At 44.0% G+C, this 18,024-nt stretch overlaps 1 long non-coding RNA gene across 1 annotated transcript; it reads right to left on the reverse strand.

Moving 5' to 3' along the window:
* On the reverse strand, positions 1 to 17,013 carry LOC140215990 (uncharacterized). The gene is made up of 3 exons (XR_011892625.1): positions 16,895 to 17,013; positions 7,769 to 7,804; positions 1 to 130 (listed from the first exon to the last, which is right to left on the reverse strand). It is a non-coding gene; the product is annotated as an uncharacterized lncRNA (long non-coding RNA).
* Positions 17,014 to 18,024: the final 1,011 nt, after the last annotated feature.

Here is an 18,024-nt window from a genome sequence, read left to right on the forward strand (position 1 = left end):
TTAGAACGGAAACATTCTGTGACAACGTTTCGTTGAATTCGTCCTTCTCCGTAGTCATGGCTTTTATGCATGTGAAATTGCCGAGGGAAATGTTGGTTTTCATGAGATATATATGGTCCGAAGACATAAACTGGAAGATAAGAAGCGCCACATGAGCTTGTATGTGTGTAAAGGGAATCAGAGTCACCTTGTGTAATTGGAGTGCAAGTTATGTAATGAGCAACATGATTATCAGCTAACGATAAACATTAAGGATAAGATTGAACGAAAGACTTTATCAGCGCATCTACGCTTACAAACACCTTGCTTTTGGTCTTCGATATATACCCTATTTAAAGGCAGCACCGATCTCATAAGCGAACAGTAGACATCACGCTGCTCATAATGAAGAAAAAATAATTCTTACTATAATTTGTAGTACGAATGCGTGTCTATGCACCCACCTCGGTAGCCCAGTGGCTATAGAGTTACGTTGCTGAGCTCCTGGTCATCGATTAGAACCCGGCCGCGACGGCCGTATTTCGATGAAGTGGAATGCGAAAACGTTATTGTACTTAGATTTAGGTGCGTAGTAAATAACCACAGGTGGTAAGAGTTTGTCTCCTGTCCCTCACTACGGCATGCCTAATTTGAGATTGTGATGTTGCCCGTGGAGCCGTAGCATTTCATTATAATTGCGCTTCGTTGATCGAAATCACAATTTTCTTTTGATAGATTGCATCGTCTTCTAAGTGTCTTGATGGCTTTTGTGCGCGAGGTGAAAGGTTTGGGACTACACTGCTACAGGGACCACGAATCTTGTTTTGAGCAGTGTCATTACGTACAACGGTGAATTCATTCTTGATTTGTGTAAATTGTTGAAGCTTGTTGCTTTTTAAGATGTGTTTAGTGCCTACATTAATAGAGCCCCCATAGAGGCCTGCTCATGAGATACATTTGCGCGCCTTCGTTTCAATGTTTATCGATTTCTTGCACTCAGTATATGTTGCGCGCTACATCGGGCTTGCGTTGAGAAGCTGTGTCGGCGACTGAAACGCAATCCCTTGGAGAAACAAGCAACAGCCCGGAAAGAGAGACTAGCAGACAGGTGGCCGAAAGCTGAGGAGGAGAAGGAAGAAAGAACCGCGAGGTACGAGGCGGGAGAGCGTGCGCGTCGGGGGCTCGGAAGACTGGCGACAAGTCAGCGGTGCCGGTTCGTGGAGCGAGAAAAAGAAAAGCGTGCCTAGGCCGAACCAGTGGGCATGGAAGTACAAGCAGGATGACAGCCTCATACCGTATCTTCCTATTTGTGCAGTTTCTGGCGATGCTCACCGAATCCGGTAGGAATCCTGCAGCCCCCGACGTTGTCTTCAGCAGCATTTCTTCGATGAATACAGTTTCCAGGCGCGTCAACGGGGTGCAATCGCACCCACCTATCCGTCAGCATCCTGGCTTTGACACTTGGAGCGCGCCTGACGCCCTTCCCGGACACTACCAGCACTGCCACCTAGGCAGAGTGACGTCAACCCTGATATCGCCAAGCATAAAAGCCGACAGCTCCCGTGTCGTCACCAGTGGGCATGGAAGTACAAGCAGGATGACAGCCTCATACCGTATCTTCCTATTTGTGCAGTTTCTGGCGATGCTCACCGAATCCGGTAGGAATCCTGCAGCCCCCGACGTTGTCTTCAGCAGCATTTCTTCGATGAATACAGTTTCCAGGCGCGTCAACGGGGTGCAATCGCACCCACCTATCCGTCAGCATCCTGGCTTTGACACTTGGAGCGCGCCTGACGCCCTTCCCGGACACTACCAGCACTGCCACCTAGGCAGAGTGACGTCAACCCTGATATCGCCAAGCATAAAAGCCGACAGCTCCCGTGTCGTCACCAGTGGGCATGGAAGTACAAGCAGGATGACAGCCTCATACCGTATCTTCCTATTTGTGCAGGTCGGTCATTTTTCTATGCTGCCTACTAAATGTTTCAGGTCTGAAGACCGCTTTATAATTGTGCTTCCATGCCCAGAAGCAGTGTGTGGTTCTTTTTGCAAATTACTGTTGTTGTTGAGTGGCGACATAGAGCAAAACCCTGGTCCCAATGATAACGTTATGGCTGAATTGCTTAAAACTGTAAAAGAAACAAACACGCGTTGTATTCGCATTGAAACAAACCAAACCAGCATGTCACAGGCGATAGAAGAGCTTAAACTCTCACACCAGTCCATCACACTTAGCATCACCGATATGAATGAACGCCTACAAGCTCTAGAATGTGTGACTACTCGCTTTGAGACGTTGCAACAAGAAATGAGTGACACGTGTCAAAATATAAAACACGTGCAGCGAGAAACCGCCACACTTCGCGGGCGACTTAACGATGCCGAAGACAGGTCACGACGAGAAAATCTTATATTCTTCGGGATACCCGATGGCCCGTCTGAGAATGCGCGTCAATGCGAAGAAACAATTATCTCCATCGCCTCAGATAAACTGGATATACGTTTACCACCTGATAGTATAGAGCGTTCACATCGAATCGGGAAATTTGCCAGCGGCAAGAATAGGCCTCTAGTGGTGAAGTTTACCACATTCAAGACAAAAGAGCTGGTGTTTTCCAAACGGTCGTCTTTCGCGGGAACAGGTATCAGCGTAAGCGAAGACTTTTGCGAAGCCACACGTCACGCCCGGAAGAAACTTTTGGAATTTGGTAAAGGCTTGAACACTAACTTCAAATTAAACTACAAAAGACTATTTTCGGAAGGAAAGTGCTACATGTTCAATGCCGACGAAAATTCCGTCATTGAAGTGAACACTGGCAGTCAAACGAGGAATGCTGTGGCCATCTCCCCAGGAGCAACGCGTTCTGGACGTGTCTATGCGGAAAATAAATAGGCTCACGCGAGGGGTGGAGGCCCATCGGCAACAGCATCCGTAATCCTTACTAATATTCGGAGCGTTTTTCCTAAAAGAGATGGTTTGAACAGTTTAATTAACGATACTGGAGCTGATGTTGTTGTACTAACGGAAACCTGGCTCTCTGACAAGATAGAGACACGCGAACTCTTTCAATGCAACAAGAAATTTACTGTACATCGGCTAGACCGCACCGATAGAATAGGTGGTGGTGTTTTGATTGCTATTAACTCTAGTTTTGAATCATTCCTTTTGAATGTAACCACTAATTTGGAATTACTCTGGTGCTGCCTATCTATTAATTTCAAAAAAATAATCATAGGGGTGTGTTATCGTCCCCCTAATCCCGATAGTACTTTTGCAGACAAAATTCATGACACCCTAAGCGAAATATCCGTTCGATTTCCTGGATCACCTATGTTTCTTTTAGGAGACTTTAATTTCCCCACTATCGACTGGTCGCGTTCCTGCCCCTTTTCTAATCCAACATCTGCATAGGCTACAGGATTTCTTAACGTTTGTGCAGATTTTAACCTTGCACAGCTCGTTATCAAACCAACACGTGTCACATCTACTACAAGTTCGTTGCTCGACTTGATTCTGACCACTCATGCTGATAAGGTTTCACCAGTAACCCACGTGCCTGGCTTAAGCGACCATGACATCTTACACTTTAACATTTCCATCCCGTCTACAAAAGTAAAGAAACACACCAAGTATATTAGGGATTACAAAAAGGCTAACTATAACGCTATAAACTCTGAGCTATCATCCTTTCTTGACTACTTCCTTCTAACACATGTAGACCTATCAGTTCAAGAAATGTGGTTGTCTTTTAAAACTACACTAATGCATCTTATCTACAAATATATTCCACTTAGAATAATTCATCAATCCTCTAACGCCCCCTGGTACAATCACCATCTAAAAAGATTATCCAACACAAAATCCAGACTTTTTCGTTCCGCCAAAAGGTCATTAAACGCTGATCGATGGCTAGCATATACATCCGCTGCGAAAACCTACACAAGCGCTTTAAAGATGTCCAAATTTAACTTCTTTAACTCAACCCTACCGTCTCTGTTAAAAACTAACCCAAAACGTTTTTGGAACGTTATGAAATGTACCAAAGATAGCGCTATAAGTCTCGTAAACGATTCAGGCGATCAAGTTCCGAATCATCTTTGCGCTTCTGTACTAAACAACACGTTTGCCCAATCATTTTGCACAGAAAATTTAAGTAACTATCCCCCTTTTACATCCCCTAACTTTCCGGCGATGGATCCCATTACCCTGGACCCAGCAGGTATCCGAGCCAGAATTTTCACGATAAAGCGGTCATCATCATGTGGTATTGACGGTATTAATTCCAAGTTTCTCCAAAACACTGCAGAATACAGCTCCATCATACTTACCTTTATTTTTACTAGATCACTTAACGACAGTGCCCTACCCATTGATTGGAAAACCGGTAAGGTTACCCCACTTTTTAAATCGGGAAACCCACATCACCCTTTGAATTACAGACCCATCTCATTAACTTCGGTACCCTGCAAAATTTTTGAGCACATCATTTTCACTCACCTTGTAAACTTTCTTGAATCAAACAATTTTTTTAGCCCTTATCAGCATGGTTTCAGAAAATCTTTTTCTTGTGAAACACAACTAATAACATTCACTAAAGACTTGCATGCGTTCTTGGACTCAGGTTTTGCGACGGACTGTATTTTTTTAGACTTTTCTAAAGCCTTCGATAAAGTTAATCACGAATTACTTATCTATAAGCTAAGCCTTCTAAATATTGACCCTTTAATATTCAAATGGATTTGCAGCTTTCTTTCTAATCGTACCCAATATGTAACCATCAATGACAATGACTCACCAGAGGTGCCAGTAGAATCGGGTGTACCCCAAGGCTCTGTGTTGGCGCCTTTACTTTTCCTCATTTATATTAACGACCTGCCTAACCAAATCACTAGCTCTATTTGTTTGTTTGCCGACGATTGCGTAATTTACCGAAAAATAACTAATGATTCTGATATGGTTACATTACAATCAGACCTTGATAACGTTACAACCTGGTGCTCCCGCTGGCACATGAATCTTAACACTTCAAAATGCAAATTCATGAGAATCTCACGCAGCCAAGTATCTTTTTATAACTACCATCTTAACAACATCCCACTTGAATCAGTATCTTGTTATAAATATCTTGGAGTGCACATTACAAATAATCTCTCATGGAAACGACATATCGAACACATTACATCAAAAGCTAACCGCATGCTGGGCTATCTTAAACGAAATTTTTCACTCGCACCTTCTTCCCTGAAAAAACAGCTATATGTCACCTACATTCGGCCTAATCTAGAGTATGCATCCTCAATATGGGACCCTCATCAATTAACCTTAATTAACAGCTTAGAAGCTGTGCAGAATCGGTCCGTTCGTTTTATTCTCAACAATTACCAGCGCACAGCAAGCGTAACTAGCATCAGACTTGCCCTCAACATACCTCTCCTTTCCAAACGCAGAAAAATCGCTCGCCTTTGTCTGTTTCATAAAATATACCACTTAATTCCTACACTCAAATCACGCTTTATCGAACCAGCCCATTTTACTTCCGCACGCTTGGACCATCGTCATAAGGTGAACATCCCATTCCACAAAACGTCTGCCTATGGTAATTCATTTCTTCCAAAAACATGCCAGGAATGGAATCACCTACCGGATCCACTAGTCTGTATAACTAACACAGATAACTTCCGTAAGGCACTTACTAATATTATCTAGTATGCCTGATGTGAATGTATAAAGCAATTCCGCTTTCTCCTGAATATTATTGTTGATAAACTCTCTGTTTTATTATCTACCTAATCTGCAAACATTGTGTACTGTATTATGCTTTATTTTCTATCATTCTGTGCTTATTGTCTCACTCTAACCTGTCCTATATACCATGTATTTATATTTAATCTGTATTACTGAAGTTTTCCGTTTTTCTTTGTATAATTATATTTTTACCGCATTATGCTTTTTTGTTTTTTGTGTCGCTCTCGAGTTATTTTTACGTTGTACCATGCATTGTCATCTAATTAGTATTCGTGTTTTCTTTCGCCTTTCTTGCATACTTATCTGTAGCCCCTCCCCTCTATAATGCTTCATTGTAAGCCCTGAGGGTACTATAAATAAATATCATCCCAACTAACCGGACTGTTCCTGGATGTCTACGGACGACGGCCCACGGTCGAGTTGAGCCTGGTGGATGGACCCCACTGGCCAGTCTGGACCCGGGCCTGCTGCACACGCTGGGCCCCGCTGACCGTTGCTCCTGCTCCCCGGCCCGACCGACGCTTCCCAAAGAGCACGGCTACGACCCGTGCGCCAGCCGTTCCTAAGAGCTGATCCAGCACCCGGCCCTACTGACGTCTCCCGGAGAACGCAGCTGGGACCCGTTCGTCGGCCGTGCAGGTGGCGACCAGCAAGCGTCGCTTTGAGGCGAGAGTCGACAAGGGACCCTGTGATTCATCCACAGCCGCATCCTCGGCGACGACCCTGACATCTAGGCGGATGCTCTCAAACATCTAGGCGGATGCTCTCAAATATCTCTCAAAAGCTGTATACAATCGTCGCATATGCCTTCCCTTTCGAAAATATTGCAGAAAATGTTGCGCTCTACGTTGCTATAGGCTCATGTAATGTCTAGAAAGCCACATATAATGGTATCCTGTCTACTCTGGATATTTGGATACACACAGTAAGGACAAATCAGTTATCACGCAGAGGCCTACCTATACTGGAGTCAATCCGAAGTTCTCCAATATGTCGTTATTCATTGTCCATGCGTGCAGCTTTAATTTAATTACGTACCTTGCTAAGCTGTATATTACTGATATAATGGTCAACGGTCTTCCCCCCTTACATTTATAAATTAAATTCATTCTTCTTCTCCAGCAACTGTCTGGTATTCGTCTATATTTCAAGGTATTTTTTTTTTTGCTTTCAACAGAGCTTCCTTACCTTTAGGTGAGAACCTCGTATATGCCTCTGACTGGATGCTTGGGAATTTTCCCTTCAGTTTTCTTCCAGTTGAAAGTTAGCAGCACCAGCTCCTTTTCCATCTCGTTCTCTTTCATGCCCTTTTTTTCCTTAAGTACAACCTCGTCACTACATTGCAAAGATTGGGCGTAATCTTTCGGATACAATTCAATGCCACGCCCCCATCCAGTTTGTTTTCATCTTCATCTAAGATATGTTGTATTGTTCCAGACTTCCTGCCTAATAAGTTTCTGAGGTTCTAAAGATTTTAAATAATTGCACAAACTCAATAATAAGATAACATTATGGAGTTTCACGTGCTCACATTATGAGGCACTCTGTACTAGGGGACTCCAGATTAATGTTGACCACCTGTGGTACATCATGGTGGGCCTAGTGTAGGTACAGCAAATTTTCGCATTCCACTTTCATCGGAATGCGGAGGAGTGAGCACGTGACCTGGATAACGGCATTTCTATTATACAGCCACTCTGCTACCTACCGGGTCGGCTTAGACAAATGCAGTGTACGGTAAATATTGCGATGTAAAAAAAACTTGAATCTATACGAGGCCAGAGCGCGTTCTCCGGTCATTCTGTGTCTTTTTCTTGTTGCGTGTGCGAAACCACGAATATTTAAATAGGTCTCATCGGTTTTTTTTAATTATTTCATATCACTGATATTCATTGTTGGCGCATAACGGGTCATGGGAATTGACAGTGATTATCAAAACCGAGCAAATTGTAGGCCTTCATTAGTCAATACCAACAAAAATGGTATTGGCAGTAATGTGAAGAGTCGTTCTCTCAGTAACAAGTACAAAAAAAAAAAACGCACCTGCCAGGCCGTGAGTTTTCCATGCGGCGCATATTCCTGCAAAATAACAGCGGTATTAGCTTTGAATCTCCAAAATTATTATCACAGCGTGTATACTAGAAGGCGAAAGCGTTACCGAAAGCGTTATCGAGTTACCCCTTCTCGCGGCAGCAGAAAATGCCTTCAAATGTCTTCGATTTTCCCAACGTCATCAAAGCACGTCATCCAGTGCCGCCTTTCACGGAGTTTCTCTGACTTTGGAAAATTTTAATTCAGGAAAGTAACAAATCGAAATTGTGTTTTATGCCACGATTGCACGACATGAATAAGTCCACTGCATTGTAGCAAGTAGACTGTCATCTAGCAGCTTTTCCTCTCGTATCAGCATTGCCGTCTTGTTCCCGCTAAACGACAAAATTTTTAGTAAGGCGCTGGTTATACTTTTAGGGGAATATTGTATTTTTTGCTTCTCCCGAACCTACCCCTTCTCCACACACACACACACACACACACACACACACACACACACACACTTCTTGTGTGACCTGCTGTCTTGCACAATTTCCGATCGTGCAGATAGTACAAACATGTACAGGCGCGGCCATTGTTATCAGGAACACAGGAGCTCGTGGCATCGCTGCGCGGTGTGCCAGCACCGGCGCCTCGTGAAGTCTTGGCAGACGACTCACCATAGCAGAAGACTCGCCGAGTTTTACGCTAATCACTTTGCTTGCAGTGATTGTTGTTGCAAGAGTTCATAATGCGTCGCTGGTGGTGCTGTCCGCAGAGCGATGCCGCGACTCCCGTGTTCCCTCTAGTAGTGATCGCGCATGTACATGTTATGACGAAAACCGAGGTGCCCCGGGCCAGCTGGCGATGGGTGTGAGCGATGCCCGCGAGTTCTAACACAAACACGCAATTGTCGACATGCCATCGTGATCTATTGGTGTCGTCATTTCGTTGCCTTCCATTCTCGTTATTGCATCGTCGTCCCTTCCTCGTCGTCACGTAGCCATCATTTGTTGTTAATGTGTTTGACGTTATGCCGTCGGTGTCAATCTATTGCTTATATATCGTCGGCGTTGTTTCGTCGCTGTCCCAAAGTATTAGCCGTTCTGTTGCCATCACACTATCGCGGTCATTCTAGCAGCATCCTGCAGTCTACGTTTATTCTGCAGTCGCCTTGCATACATCGGCATGCTGTAGCCATAAGGTCGCCGTGGTCGTTCCATGGCGGGCATCGTTATCCTTGTCGTCATATTCACTCACAAATACGTTTTCTCTGTTAAAATGACAAGAGGCACGCAAAGGCGCACGTGCTGAAGAAGTAATTGCAAATGAACCAAAGGAAGCCGATGTATAAGGGTGGCCGTACACCCTGTGCGCTTAGTGCGCATAGTTTCGAGATCGGAGAGAAAATAGGTGAATATTTGGGAACGAACATTCTAAGAACAAATAGCGCTTTTAAAACGACGTAAATAATTAACGCATATAGGCCGCCTGCCATACTGCTACAACGACGTGGACTTGACCAATAATAAGACCTAATTAACACTCGCCGAGGTTCCTTAGTGGCTATGATATTGGGCTCTTAAGCACGAGGTTGCAGGATTGAATCCCCGCCACGGCGGCCGCATTTCGATGGGGACGAAATGCGAAAACACCCGTGTACTCAGATTTAGTTGCACAGTAAACAGGCATAGGTGGTTAAAATTCAGAGTCCCCCACAACGGCGTGCCTCATAATCAGGTCCCAGTTTTCGCGCATAAAATACCATAATTTAATTTTAATTTCGAGTTGGTAGGTTTTATCCAACTAGCGGACGTACAGCGACGCTCACTCAGCCGTGTACTATATACTGAGCTATGGCGGCCGCGATTGGTGAAAGCAACCTTGCACAGCTGAAGGCGCCAGGCTACAGAAAAAAAAAATTGTTTAGGTCTTTCAAATATAAATCTTTGATTGTTTAAAACTGGCAGTTACGCCAGCTGTGATAAGTAACTAATGAATTACTGAATTGAGCAAAGCTTTGGTGTTTAGGTAGGTAAGTGTGGCACCTATGCAATGAACTAGGATAATTGCAATGTTATAAATATTAGGGAAGTAATGTTTGAAAAACCAAGCTAAGTGAAAAATGATGAACTAAGTTAAGTAAAAGAAAGTGACAACAGCGGCGACACGGTGTTAAAACGCTGTTCCTTCATTGCGCAGATCCTCGGATGCATCGTCGAGTCTCTTTTGCCGGAGTGTACGCCATGTGACGTCACCTTCTCATGTTTCCCGGTTGATTCATCGTGCTACAAGCTACACGAGAAGACCTTCATCACTGCATCGCCCGACTGCCCTATCGCCCCTGTGCGTGATAGTTTTGTCATGCTCGGTAAATTAACGACCTGCCTGCATGTTTCATAGAACTCTGGTACTTGTGCGCACAACATCGATATCTGGAGTGACAGCCCGACGTCATCGTTCAAGCGTTTAAAAGCGGCGCTCATGGCTTTGCTAGTCAGTGGGCAAGGTGACAGCGGCGGCGGCACGATGTTAAAACGCTTTTTTTTTCATTGTACAGGTATGTTATTTCAAAAATTCTCGATGCTTGAAATCCGACTGCTGCTGATCATTGCTGCTGTTTCTCTGAAGACGCGGCTGGTTTATGCTTGAATGCGTTGTACTGTATCAGTTGCCTTTTGTTGAGTGGAGACGTGGAGCTGAATCCCAGTCCCCCCAAATCTGACCGGTCAAAAAAGCTCGGCAATTCATCAAAAAGTAATGATTCTAATAACAGTTCTTACGAACGCTCTACGCGCTCCACAATGGCCACTCAACATTCGGCTACTGCGGTATGTTCGACCGCAAATCTTGACATTGTCACTATGCTTACTGAGGTTCTTGAAGCAAAAAAATGATGGCTAAAGACCATGCAAAAATTAAGTCATTCCAAGCTTCTGTAAACTTGCGTTGTGATGAGCTAGAAAACCGTGTAGCCGAACTTGAATCGCCTAGATCAGGCCAGAGGGCTGATGCCAATATTGCCGATCTCCTCCGCTCCGAGGTTAAAACACTGACTGGAACTGTGGCTCAGTTCGTTGCCAAGAATGACGACCTTGATAACCGATCCCGTCGCAACAAGATCATTATGCACGGCTTGGGCGAAAGCCGGATGGAAATGAGAATACTTTGGTAGATGTGGTTGCAGCGATATTTTGTGGTATACTGAAAATTATGCCCCCACACATAGAGTGTTGCCACAGGATTGGCGGAAAGCGCAGAGAGCGTCTACGCCCAGTTATACTTAAGGTGCTTGATTTTCGGGAAAGTCTGCGGTGATGAAAAACGTCTCGAAGCTTAAATGATCGCATTACACCACTGACGATTTCTCAGCCAGCGTTCGTGCAGTCCGTAAAAAAATTTGGGACTCCTCAGCACCTTTTCGAAGACAGGGCCTTCTTGTCAAGCTACGCTATGATTACTATTTATCAACAGAGTGTGCTACAGTTGGGGTAGTGTGTCCAATTCCCTTATCAGAGACCTGCAATCCTTAAATAACAGAACATCTCGGTCAACACCGCTCGATTCGTCAGCTGCAGCTAAACCTTCTGAGTCACCACGTTCCACTTCTTCTGACTGACTGCCTTTTAATTCCAATAGTAACCTTTCAATATTAAACCTCAATGCCAGGAGCATAACTAACAAGTTCGGAGACTTTTTGTATTTAATTTCTGCACACTCGCCTCATGTGGTTGGTATTACAGAGACTTGGCTGCATGATGATACACTAGACTCTGAGTTCACTCCTCCTGGCTACGTTACGGTTCGCGCAGATCGGCGTCACTCTAAACGTGGCGGCGTCGTGTCGCTTTTTCGGTCGGATGTCAAGTTTTCACAATTGTCACCACAAGGTGACATAGAATCAGTCCGGTGAAAACTTTATATAGACAAAGCACCTGCGGTGATAGGCGTCGTTTACCGTCCACCAAGTTCCTCTGTAGTCCACGCTCTAACTCTTGGTCGCTATATTAACGAGCAGCAGCTAAATACGGGTACCCTCACTTGGATGGGTGATTTTAATGCCCCCGTCATTGATTGACCTACTTAGCACTTGCGAAAGAGAATTCCATAAATAGAGAACTAGTTGCTTTTTCCCATTCATTCGACTTTGTCCAGATTACCAATAAACCTACGTGATGCCGTGCGCTGCTCGATTTCGTTTTCGTTAGTTCTAACATTGTTGCAAAGGGTAACAGAATCGATGTCATTGAGGGAATTTCTGATCACCAGGCTATCCTTGTCTCCTTAAATTTCTCGGTCACTAAGTAGAATTTTGCTTTCCCTACATTTCCTGATTTTAATCGAGCTAATGATGTTTCAATAATAGACACTCTGTCTGATTCATTCATTCACAAAACTTTATTAGTGTCCTGAAGCCCGGTCTTTACAGACCGAGGCGGGCCGCGTCCACGTCAGCACCGCCAGGCCGAACCTTATGGCGTCATCGTGGACCCTCTGAACAGCCCGTAGTTGATCTTCATCTGAAGAGCTTGATATCATCTTGTGCCAATAAAGCCATTTTTCTTTGGGGTCGGCGAGAGTCGCGGGACAGCCCGCCAGCATCTGTCTGATGTCAGTGATACCATCGCACACGTTACATTCTTTCCTAATTTCTGTTTCGGGGTGAATTTTATTTATGAAATACGGAGTGGGGTACGTCATGGTGTGCAGTAAACGTAACGTGTCTGCCTGAGCCCTATTGAATTTTACGTGTGGCAGTGGGAATTGCCTACGCCCCAACTAGTAATATTTAGTGATTTCGTTGTAAGTTATTCAGTGATCTTCATGCTCCCCAGAATGGTAGTGGGCGTCGGTTCGGTTCCGACCGGCACAACAAGCAAGTCCTCGTGCCAGGTAGTGGTCACTTCGTTGAGGTTGGGCCGAGTCTCGTCCACTTGTCACATATGTGCAGGAAACCATCGAATTTCGGTTTTGATAGTTTCGACCTTGTCGATAATTTTAGCCGCACTCCCAGCTACATAGCCTTTGTCAAAGCTCTTAATTGCTGCTTTGGAATCTCTATAGATGAAAGACCATTTACGGTTATTGGTGGCTAGAGCAATAGCGGCTTGCTCCGCCACCGTGGAATCATTAGTGAAGATGGTGACGGCGTCCCGTACCTCGCCCCGGCTGTCGACCACCACGGCGGTGTAGGCCTCTTTGCCTTTGACCCAGGCAGCGTCTGCAAGGGCCGCCTGTTGTCCTAGCTGTTCAATTTCTTTCAACAAAGCTTTCGCTCTCGCTTTTCTCCTGCTAACATTGTGTTCCGGGTGCATATTTCTCGGGAGGGGGTTGATTCTGATCGCGTCTCTAAGGTTCGCGTTCAATTCTACCTCGGATTCCTTCGGGTTCATCGATCTATTGGGGTCTGTCCCTATCGCTTTCAGTGTAAGCCTGTCCGCTCGCGTTTACGTGACTCTTTCCTGCTGCGCCACCTGTTGCGCTTCTGCCATCTCTTCTATCGTATTGTGCACGCCTAGGTTCATGAGCTTCACGTTCGATGTGCTGATGGGTATACCTAGGGTAGCCTTGACTAACTTTCTGATCGTAGTGTTGAGCTTGTTCAGCTCGGCCTGCGACCATTTAAATAGACCTGCCACGTAGGTGAAGTGACAGAGAGCGAAGGCGTGCACTAGCCTTAGAGCGCTGTCCTCACCCAGGCCTCTGTGTCTGTTGCTGATTCTCCTTAGTAACCTGATGACTTGGTCCGTCTTGTTTGAAATGTGTTGAATGGCATTGAGGTTGGTACCTCCCGCTGCTAGCGGAAGCCTAAAACTCTAATCGTTTCCACCTGCTTGATCGCGGATTTGCTGCACAAAGTTCCGCTTGTGATGTTAACGCATTGGTAACTTATTTCGAATGGCTGGTTAAAAAGCTATTCAGTGTTTTATTCCTTTGTAAACAAAGAAAAATGTGAAAATTCCCTGGATGACGCGACATATATTACATCTGACACGTCGTGTAAATATACTAAGTGTAAGAGGCGCTCAAACAATCAGGTAGCCATGATTAGTTTCATTAAAGCAAAAGAGGAGCGCAGACTGAAAAATAACTGCGCTAAGGATTCCTTCTTCAGCTGCAGGACCTACTAAAATCCAACCCGCGTAAATATTGGTCGTCTGTTTTCCCACGTGATATGACGGATACTTCTATAGTGATTAACAATGATTCTACCAATGATCCATTTCTTATATCAAACGCATTTAAGGAGTATTTCCAGGCCGTCTGCACTCCTGACAACAAGGTCATCCAATCAGACACCATTGCTCGTAGTGAAGTATCCATTAATGATATTACCATAAGCGAAGAAGCTGTGTTGAACGTAATATTAAAACTCGACATTAAGAAATCTGCTGGGCCAGATGGCATTCCGAACCTGTTTTTGATACGGTACTCATTATGGACCTGTCGCTGCTTCACTGTCACATTTTGCAAATCCCTGGCATCCTCTACAGTACCCTCATCCTGGAAAATGGCTCCAGTTCATCCTTTATTCAAGACAGGTGACAAACACGTTTTATCTAATGATAAACCACTTTCTATAACCTCTCATTCGCGTAAAATGTTAAAACACATTATTTACAAACACATTATGGAATACCTTGAGCCACATAAATTACTAACTAATGTCCAACAAGCCTTCAGACGCTGGTTCAGCACGTTAACACAGCTAACTGAATTAGCACATGACATTTATATTAACCTCGACACGGGACACCAAATTTGACTTTGCGAAGGCATTTGATACAGTGACTCATTCGAAATTGATGTATAAACTTGACGCCATCCTTAATAATTCCCGCCTCCTCAGCTTGATTTCTAGTTTTCTTTCTGATCGATCTCAATTTGTGTCCTTTAACAAAGCTAATTTCAGGGTAACAGAGGTGTCCCCAGGCGCGCCACAAGGTTCCGTGCTGGGTCCGTTGCTTCTCTTGATCGTTACAAATGATGATTTATAAATATATAAATGATTTCCCTCGTCACATAACCTCAAATATACGTTTGTACGCTGATGACTATGGATTATATCATAAAATTTCCTCCTTTAATGACCATTTGCAGCTTAAAAAATCATTTCTTAATTTAGGTCTTGGTGCGCTACCTGGAAAATAATAATTCACATCCATAAAACTGTTGTTATGACTTTCACTAATAAATCGACGCCTTCCGCTTTTACTTACAAAGTTAATAATACTCCAATTCAGAGCGTTAGTGAATATACCTTGGTCTTGTTTTCACAACAAGTATGCCTTGGTCGAAGCACATAGATTTAATAACCTCAAATGCATTGAAAAAGTTAGGCTATCGGCGCCGCCCATGGACCGCGGCCCCGAAGGATACTAAACTACTGATGTATAAATCGCTAATCCGGCCTTTACTAGAATATGTCTCTCCTGTCTGGAATCCGCATAAACACTGCGACATTAATCAGATTCAGGCCATTCAGAAGAAAGCGACGCGCTTCATATGCCGTAGGTAAGATATGGATTTCTCACCTTATACAATGCTTTCATCCCTAGGCTTACAACCGTTTTCAGATCGCCGACGCACGGAGCCACTGAAGTGCTTGCATCGCAGTATTAACTCCTCTTGTCGCATATCTTCAAATAATCACCTAACTCCTGCAAAACTATCTAATACTAGAAGTCGCCGTCGCCTACACATCGCACCTTATTTTGCCCATGCGGACACTTTTAAACACAGTTTATTTCACTGTAATCAGATACTGGAATTCTCTGTCCGGTCCTATTCGTTCTCTTACGTTAAATTTATTCTTAGCAGCCATTGAATAGTTTTGATTTGCATTGGTCTGTATTGTTCGCATTGCCTGTATTATTATTTTTCATTGCTCTGCCTTTCACACCCACTCCTGCAATAGCCCGATCGGGCTGCAGTATGTACAAATAAATAAATAAATAAATAAATAAATAAATAAATAAATAAATAAATAAATAAAACTTGCCTCAAATGTATTTTGCAAAATGAGCTGTAAATGGCAAAACATTGCACAAAATACTTTTGTTCTGTTCAGCCGCAAACATGTCTATGGAAGGAATAACTGTGCATATTCCCCCCTGATCAGGATATTTGTCTGAAAATAGTTATCAACGATTGCGTGACATCAGGGGGAGCAGAATCATGTTTTGAGCAAAACGTAAACAAATATTCAAGGCATGTGAGAGGCATAGGAACAACACAGAAGCCTAAAATGCACCAGTTTCATGGCTGGAACCCCAGTGAGGTGCACTAGAGTGTCCTTTTATTCGTCTGGGTGCTTGGCGACACCATGAAATGAAAAAGGTATTTTGAATAATAATTACATAAAAGAAGTGGTACTGCTTTTCGGTTTCGCAACATGAGGGTGTGGGTTGGAAAACTGACCAAAATTCCCAAACATGTTACCGTAGGCTCAGCCATTAAAGGCTCAGCCATACAGAATACAGAAAAAACAAAAAATCAATCTTCTACAGGAAAATGACGTTTGAAAGTGGCGAACCAGTTTAAAGCTTGTTTAAAAACCAGCTTCCATTAAAGTAAACCAGCGCCTATATTAACGTCTCTATGGGTGCGCACTTCCTACCCCTCCACCCTTTCAGGTATAATCAAGCCACGCAGATATTGTAATATATGACGCCATAATACGAAGCAGTTTCCCTATGATGGTGTAAAATCTCTCGTTGCAATACCTCATATGTTGCATACGAGCTCTCCCAACTCATTGGAGGTGACCAACAAACGCCTATGCGCTGATAAGTTAACCCCGAAAACGCTTCAATTTCAATTGTATGTAAAACGATCATAATTGAGCTGCTGAGACACACGTACATATTGGGAAAAGCACTCAGCATAACGTTTTTCAGTGAAGGTGTAGTTATTAAACTCTTCCCGTAATTTTAGTAGCTTTAGGGTTGAGTTTCGCGGAAGCGATAGAAAAAGAGCAGCTAAGTGCACTATGCTGGCTTTCTAGAAGAGGTTCTCTACGATCACATAGTATACCAATTTACTGCGCATTCATCGCCATGATGCTTATGATTGTGCTTTCAGCGCACATCTTCATTTCAATCTGTTGCTCTCATGATTGCTGTGAAATTTACTTACCGTGTTCTGTCCTGTGAGCATGCTTGCAATTGCTGCTAGTAGTATGCAAGGGAGCCATAGTTGGTGTGCGGTCATCGTGGCGTTAATACCACCGAAGATATGGCGAGTATATATTAAGGAGCCGCGCACTTCGCGACCGAAATGCGCACTGTTCGACTCGCGGGACCTTTAAACACAAGCCAATGGTCGGCTGCTTAAAGTTCACCAAAACATTGAAATTGCTACAGAAAAAGATTCACGCCTTTCTTTTGCTTTTGAGGAAATGCTTCGCAGCTTCGTCAAAAGTGGCATTTTGTCGAGCTATGTTTAAACAGACCAATCCGTTTATTACAACTTCAGAGAATAAAAGGTCGCGAAGTGAATGTTATACAGACCTTGCAAAGTCTTCCTAGCTGCTTTGCACCGCGAAACATTATTTTCTCGCTTAGTTATGGTTAGAAAGTTAGTGCGTCATATATTGAAGCCATATTGACGCGCAGATTTTTTGAGAGCCCAATAGAAAGAAATAAAGAAATGTTCAGTCCGAAAATTAGAGACAAAGAATTGCAAAGGTGAAAAAAATCAGATGCGTTTCTTTTTTTCCCTTGAAGTCTTCTGGTCAGAACCCCTGAAAGTGATTTTCTTTCTTTTGGCACGTTAAACGCCATTGTTGAATTTGCCTGAGTATTTGAAGTCCATTACAACACATATAGTACAAACAAACATTTCTGTTCCTCCCTAATGTAAGCAAGCCGGTTGTCAGTGAAGAACAGCGTTTATTGCCGGTGGGACGCTGGTATATATGGGAACCGGAGCGTGACGTAACAGGTCACGATGCCGCGTTGGTGGCAGTTCTGCCACATCTTCCCTTTTTTAACAATTATTTCAGCATCTCTCAGGCAATGGGTACAGACAGGGCTTGCGACGTTGTCATGTGCTTGGTCGTAGCTCTGAGAACGGTGGTTCGGCGTCTGGGACATCAGACTCTAGAGGATCGTGTGGTTCGCGTAGATGCTCTCGGGTCCGCCTGATCTCGCGGCCGTCTTCCGTTTTCAGAATCGCTGAACGTGGTGCTTCCGCTGGCCTTGGGAAGACAGCAGGTACCCAGGTCCGGTGAAGAGTGCCGTACGCTGTTACCTGTTGCCCCTACA

The sequence above is a fragment of the Dermacentor andersoni genome, chromosome 2 (assembly GCF_023375885.2).
Source record: "Dermacentor andersoni chromosome 2, qqDerAnde1_hic_scaffold, whole genome shotgun sequence".
Lineage (NCBI taxonomy): Eukaryota > Metazoa > Arthropoda > Arachnida > Ixodida > Ixodidae > Dermacentor > Dermacentor andersoni.